The sequence below is a fragment of the Mastomys coucha genome, unplaced genomic scaffold (genome assembly GCF_008632895.1).
Source record: "Mastomys coucha isolate ucsf_1 unplaced genomic scaffold, UCSF_Mcou_1 pScaffold16, whole genome shotgun sequence".
NCBI classification, from domain to species: domain Eukaryota; kingdom Metazoa; phylum Chordata; class Mammalia; order Rodentia; family Muridae; genus Mastomys; species Mastomys coucha.
In genome coordinates, this window is record NW_022196898.1 from 90,034,303 (window position 1) to 90,041,294 (window position 6,992).

Genomic DNA, 6,992 nt, shown 5'->3' on the forward strand with positions numbered 1-6,992 from the left:
CCAGCCTCCCCTATTTTTCTCCTGAGTACCTAATGCCATCTAGTTTATACCAGTTTTTTCCTGTTTACGTGTCTATCTCTCCCTCCCCAAATACAAGTTCCATAAGAGGGATTGAGCAGATTCTAGCACATGGTAGGCAAGTCCATTTTTTTAAAAAAAATGAATTTTGACCACCTGGATTTGGCCATCAGAACACCACTGTTGTTTTGAACTTATCTCTCTTTGACTCCTATCTTTCAATTATTATCTACTAAAATGCTAAAGGCTGTTCCTACAATTTCATATACAGTTAGGATGTTTCCAAGTCATTTTAGTTAGGTTTTTGAAGCGTCTCTGCTTAGGTCCAAAGCCTTAGGACTCCAGCTAATCCATAATGTGGGACCCGTGTGAAGACTCTGGGGCACACCTCGTGAAGTTGTGCTTGGTCCTGAAGCTCCAAAATAATTAGATTCAAGAGGCCTCCACTGCATAATCCATGCAGTTCAGATTCACATTCACATGCATACACATGTCCTCATGCACGAGAGCTTAGAATTTGCTGTTTTGAGTGGGATAGTACCAACCGTTAATCCCAGCACTCAGGAGGCAGAAGCAGGCAGATTTGTGTGTTCATGGCTAGCCAGAGCTAAATAGTGAGACAATGTTCACCCCAAAACAAAACAAAACAAAACAAAACCACCACCACCACCTACTACTACTACTACTGATGATGATGATGATGATGATGATGATGATGATGATGATGATGATGATGATGATGATGATGATAACAACTTGCTATTTGGGAAGTCAAGAATGGAAGCTGAGCTTGGTGGCACACCCCGGAATTCTTCAACACTTTTGAGGTAGAGGTAAGAGGATCAAGGGATTGGAAAACAGCACCACTTGCTGTGAAACTCTATCTCATGCAAATAAAAGTCAAGAATGGTCAGACACGAACTGCTCATCACTCTTAAAAGGGTTAAATTAGCTTCTTCCTCTCCCTGCCTGCGAGGTGGCTGCTATCCGTTTTACAGCATTATGGCTACCTTCCGGTCTCTTCTCTGGTGCATCAAAAAGAGGACCAAGAAGTTCATCAGGCACCAGTCAGACCAATATGTGAAAGTTAAGCGAAACTGGCAGAAAGCCAGACTGGCATCGACAACAGGGTGAGGAGAAGATTCAAGGGCCAGATCCTGATGCCCAACATTGGTTATGGGAGCAATGAGAAAACCAAGCACATGCTGCTTAGCGGCTTCCGGAGTTTCTGGTCCACAATGTTAAGGAGCTGGAAGTGCTACTGATGTGCAACAAATCTTACAGTGCTGAGATGGCTCACAATGTGTCCTCTAAGAACGGAAAAACCATCGTAGAAAGAGCAGCACAGCTGTCCATCAGAGTCACCAATCCCCAACGCCAGGCTATGCAGTGAAAAAAATGAATAGATAGGGCTGGTGAGATGGCTCAGCGGGTAAAAGCACCGACTGCTCTTTCAAAAGTCGTGAGTTCAAATCCCAGCAACCACATGGTGGCTCACAACCATCTGTAATGAGATCTGACACTCTCTTCTGGTGTGTCTGAAGACAGCTACATTGTACTGACATATAACAATAAATAAATCTTTAAAAAAAAAAAAGAAGTAAAAGAAAATGAATAGATGGCTTGTGTGCATGTTTTGTGTTTAAATAAAACTACAAAAACTGCCAAGAGAAAAAAAAAAGGTATCCAGGCAGTGGTGACCTTTAATCCCAGCACTTCGGAGGCAGAGGCAGGTGGATTTCTGAGTTCGAGGCCCGCCTGGTCTACAGAGTGAGTTCCAGGACAGCTGGGGCTACACAGAGAAACCCTGTCTTGAAAAACCAAAAAAAAAAAGGGGGGGGGGGGTTAAATTAGAGTACATCAAACCGGTGTCAAGGCAAGACAGAAGCTAAGAAGGAGAGAGAACTGGAGAGATGGCTCAGGATTAGGAATAGGTGCTGCTTTTGAAGAACCAGAGTTTGCTTCTCCAGCACCCCTGTCAGGTGGCTTACAACCACCTGCAAATCCAAGAGATCTGGCGCCCTCTTCTGGTCTCTGCTGGCACCTGTACCCTCCTGCACATACGCAAACACGGAAATTCACATGTACACATAATTGAAACTAAAATAAAAACTCTTTTTTTTTTTTTTTTTTTTTTAAGGAGAGAAGCTTTGTAATTATCTGTAAAATATATTAAGGGGAAGAAACTTACAGAATAACATCTTATAACTTAGCTTCTACAAAGGTTATCTTAAGCAAATGACTATGTAAAATGAAATTCACGGCATTTTCTGTATCTGCTGTGATGTATGACTTTGCTATAATAATTTATATGAAAACACAGTTATAAAACTACACAGAGTTCGCTTTGGGAAAGGAAGCAGGAATTGTGACCAGTAGTGCTAAACAGGGTGACGAGGAAGGAATTTTACTTTTTTTTTTTTTTTTTTTTTTTTTTTGCTCTTGTACTGATACATTTTGTTTCCTTTTAAAATCAGTTGATTTGGGGGAGGATAGGTTCAGCGGTAGGTAACTGTTGCTTACCACAGTTTATTTACTTGACAAACAATGATTGCAAGCCTACAGTGGTCATCAGTCCTACTCTTACCTATGAGCTGTAGCTGCTTGGGAATATTGTAGCAAGCAAAAGAAACAAAGTTAATACCATTTACAACCCACATTCCAAAGATTGGAACAGGGTGTCACACAGGCAGGTTAAAGGAACAGTTGGTAAGTGCTAAGAAGAAAAAACAGAGTCGGGAAGGCAGAAGCTGATGGGCCAGGTATGGAAGGGCATTTTTTGCAATGATTTTGCACTCTTGCTAGTCAGAATAGAGTACAAGCCAGCGAAGCCATGCAAGAAAGTCAGTGGGGGAGTGCTTGGTTTCCAATTTAAAATGATACTGACAGGATGTCTCAGCTGGGAAAATGCACCTTCCAGAAAACTATCATCAGAGGAAATGGATCCATTTCTAGGCATCATTGTTACAACAGTGAACAAAATGGAGTATGAGTCTGGCCTCTGAGGTCCTGGCTACACTGGTAGGTGTTTACATCCATGTTTGACATAAGTATTGTCAAAGATGTTCCTTATGGCATTGGTTGTGATAACAAAGAACTGGAGGGAACATTTCGTCCCTTATCGATGGGGTAAGGAGACTATAGCATCTAGTCAAAGAATTTGGCTCAATTCCATTGCTTGGGGAAAAAACTGAATAAATAAAAGAGATTTGTTTGTGTGAATGAAACATGACCGAATGAAACACAGCACACACGGTGTGGTGCATTATAGGACAATATGGGTGCATTTTGCATGAATTTAAATTATGAAAATTAGATATGAGGTCATGTATAAATATTAATACAGTCTTCCTTGTGCTTAGAGTTTTACATTTTCAGGAAGTGAGAGCAGCTGCCTACAATGCCTGATGAGTTGTCTCAAGTTATGTAATTTGTCCTTCAATTTCTATGATAAACAATTAAACAGAGAATTGACTGTCCCTCATCCAAAATATTTAGGATCATACCTGATTTGGATTTTGGTTTGTTTGTTTTTTTTTTTTAATTTGGGAATGTTTGTATATACACATAATGAGGTATCTTTAGGATGGGTTCCAATTTTAAAGACATCCTATTTATACTGTATACACATAGCCTGAGGGTGATTTTATGTTTTAAATAGTTATATTCTTGGTATATATAACAAGTCTCATATATGAAAGGTTCTGCTGGTAATGTACTAATAGGACATCATCTTAACATCATCTGGATTTTGGAATATGTCAGTGCTTGGATATTCATAGTGGGTATGCCAAATATTGCATATTATTAAATTCTGCTCAAAGAAATTAGGATAGGGTGTTGCTGTACAGCTTAGGCCCAAAGCTTCTTGAAGTATTGAGACTGTAGGTTTGCATCCAGCTTTAAATCCATTTTTTTTTTCAGTTCCCAATAAAAAGTGCTTGAAGGTATGATCTGTCACAGTCTGGTTTAGTTGTTTGAAAGCGAGCCCAAGCTAAGCTCTTATTAAGCTGAGGTGTAGCTTGTATCACATGACCCTGGAACAGTGTTCTGAAATTTTGAGAGATTGTAGCTGGAGTTTAACATAACCCGAGGAGGAGTAGGCATGTTCAGAATGAGTATTTATCAGAGCACTGCAAAATTAAATCGTGTTGTGAAAGCATGAAGTAAACAGATGACCCAGAGGTGAGCAGGCATAATAGAAAACTGCATACAGGGAAAAGCACTAAGGAAGAGAGTGGGCACAGCCAGCTCACTAGCACGGAGAATCCCACCAGCAAACCCACATTAATTTCTCTTCATTATTGTAAAGAACAGTATAGGTGATTCTTAAAAAGTTGCATGTGCAATGCACACATGTGGAAGGGGGACATGTGTGCATGTATGTGCTCACTTTGATCACTCTCCACCTTACCTACTGGGGCATGGTCTCTCACTGAATCCAGCAATGGCCAAGTGGCTAGACAGGCCTGTCGGCCAGCTTCAGGGCTATACGTGTATGTCTCTGTTCCCTTGCGCAAAGATTAGAGACACCTTGGGGATCCAAACTCAGGTCCTCAAGCTTGCACAGTAGGCTCTTCTTCACTGGCTGAGGGCATCTCCTACGCCTTATGAGTAGCTGCATTTTAAAATACAACCTTTCAGTTTATGAGTATCGCATAAATGTGTATTCATTGGCTGTCTGCTCTCTGCAGATGGATTAGTCACAAGGACACAAAGATGCTCCAGCACTCTAGCGGTTACTGCATTTACTTTCGAGTAGCTGATGGGACAGAATCAGCCCTGGGAATGTATTGCTTAGAAAACGTCCTTGGGACATGGATTGGAATTAATCGCTAAACTGCACTGGGGATGCATCCCATTTCCTAATCCAATCGTAAAGCTGCTTCCTGATTTAGAACACCATGGCTAAAGTGACAAGCACCTTACTTGGAGCATTTATCTTGCTGGTAGGTTTTGTGCAAACGTGGATAACATTGCACGGGGCATTTCTATGAATACAGTATCTCCTATTTCCATTCCCTCACTCCAGTTCTCAGAAGAAGGATTACCGGCCTGAGGGGCTTTAACAGGTAAATCGTTTTTTGGAGTCTCTCCAGATCAATTTGGAATACTGTGAGCAGTGACAGCAGGAAAGAAAGAAATGGCACTGCAGTCACACCCTGCGGGCACACTTCAACATCTTCGGAGTTTTCAGTTTTTAATAATATGAGAGTATTTGGAACTGAGTAGTCACATAGAATAAAGCTTAGTGTGTGGTTTTCATAGACGCAATAGCTTCTAATATTAAAATTCAGTCTCCACTGGAAAGATGGCTCAGAGGTTAAGAGGAACCGCTGCTTGTACTGGCTTTTCCTGGTTGTCAACTTGACTATATCTGGAATGAACTACAATCCAGAATTGGAAGGCTCACCTGTGGGCCTAATCTGGAGGCTGAGAGATATAAGTTTCTGACCTGGATCTTGGCATGGAGGTCTTGAGGCAGAGTGGCTATGAGTCCCAAAAGATTAAGACACGGGGATCTCTGAATTCAAGGTCATCTGGGACAAAGCAAGTCCCAGATCCAAGCATGGTGGCACACATCTTTAATCTGGGCCACATCTTCTGCTAGACATCTACATAAGGACATTGGAAGAAGGAAGGCTCTCTCTTCTTCGCCTGCTTGCCTTGTGGGACTGAGCAACTGCTAGATCCACAGCTGCTGCCGACCATTGTTGGGAGTTGGACGACAGACTGTAAATTCCCTTACTATATAGAGACTACCCATAAGTTCTGTGACTCTAGAGAACCCTGAAGAGTACACTGCTCTTGCAGAGTCCCAGTAGACACATGAGGCAGCTCACAACTCTAACTCCAGGTCCAGCAACCTCTTCTGGCTTTCAAGGGTAACTGCAGCTCACCCGACACAGGTGCACAGAATTAAAAACAATAAAACGAATGTTCTCAGTTGTTGCTTTTTTTTTTTTTAAAAGATAGTCTTTAAAAAAAAAAAAAAAAAAAAAAAAAAAAAAAAAAAAAAAAGATAGTCTTTAACAAACAGGCCAAGAGGTTCATGGCTGGAATCCCAGGACACAGGAGATGGAGGCAGAAGAATTTCAAGTCTGAGAGGAGGCCACTTACAGGAGTGAGAGATTCTGTGACCAAAAAAAAAAAAAACAAAAGGAAGTCTTTCTTAATGGGCACTGGGAAAAACAGTTCCAACTCCTCTCCTGCAGCTGCTCGCCAGCTGATTACTTGATTCTTGGGAAAGACTGTAAGAGCAAATGTTATCTAGACTAAATCAATGTACTTTAAAAGATTGGGAGGAAATTATTGTCTCACCATTCAAATTCTTCATGATTTTGTTATTACAAAACTGGAGACTTATTATTTGAGAAAAATATGAACTTCAAGATATAGAAAACAAGACAGGAAGTGATGGTGCACACCTCTAACCCAGCGCTTGAGAGGAAGAGGTGGGCAAATCTCTATGAGTTTCAGGCTAGCCTGGTCTACATAGTGAATAACCAAGGCTATATAGAGATCCTGTCTGAAAACAAAAGATCCAGAAAAGAATAGTAAGTAGGGCAGTAACATTTTTTGAAGTTCCACAATGCTATGACCTGCAAGGCTTAGGAATTTACAAACTAGGGTGTTGGGGGAAAAAAGACGCATGCACAGAAAAGCTGGCATCTGATGGCTGCGAAGTGCGTTGGGGAGTAGGACAGATCTTTTCCTAGAAACTCCCCAACTAGGATGTTAATTAGCAAAACTCAGTAGGAGGTGTCTCTGGGAAAAAGTGAACTCTCAGTAGGGGTTGGGGGGGACCTACCAGATCTCAGTAGGCGGGTGTATGTGGGGGGGCGGAGCCTAATCTCAGTGGGGGGTTGGGGGACTACCAGATCTCAGTAGGAGGGTCTATGTGGGGGGGCGGAGCCTAATCTCAGTAGGGGGTTGGGGGACTACCAAATCTCAATAGGAGGGTGTGTGTGTGT

At 41.7% G+C, this 6,992-nt stretch overlaps 1 pseudogene; it reads left to right on the plus strand.

Annotated features, from left to right (window-relative positions):
- Window positions 1-1,020: 1,020 nt before the first annotated feature.
- On the plus strand, window positions 1,021-1,424 carry LOC116093879 (annotated as a pseudogene).
- The last annotated feature ends 5,568 nt before the right edge of the window (window positions 1,425-6,992 follow it).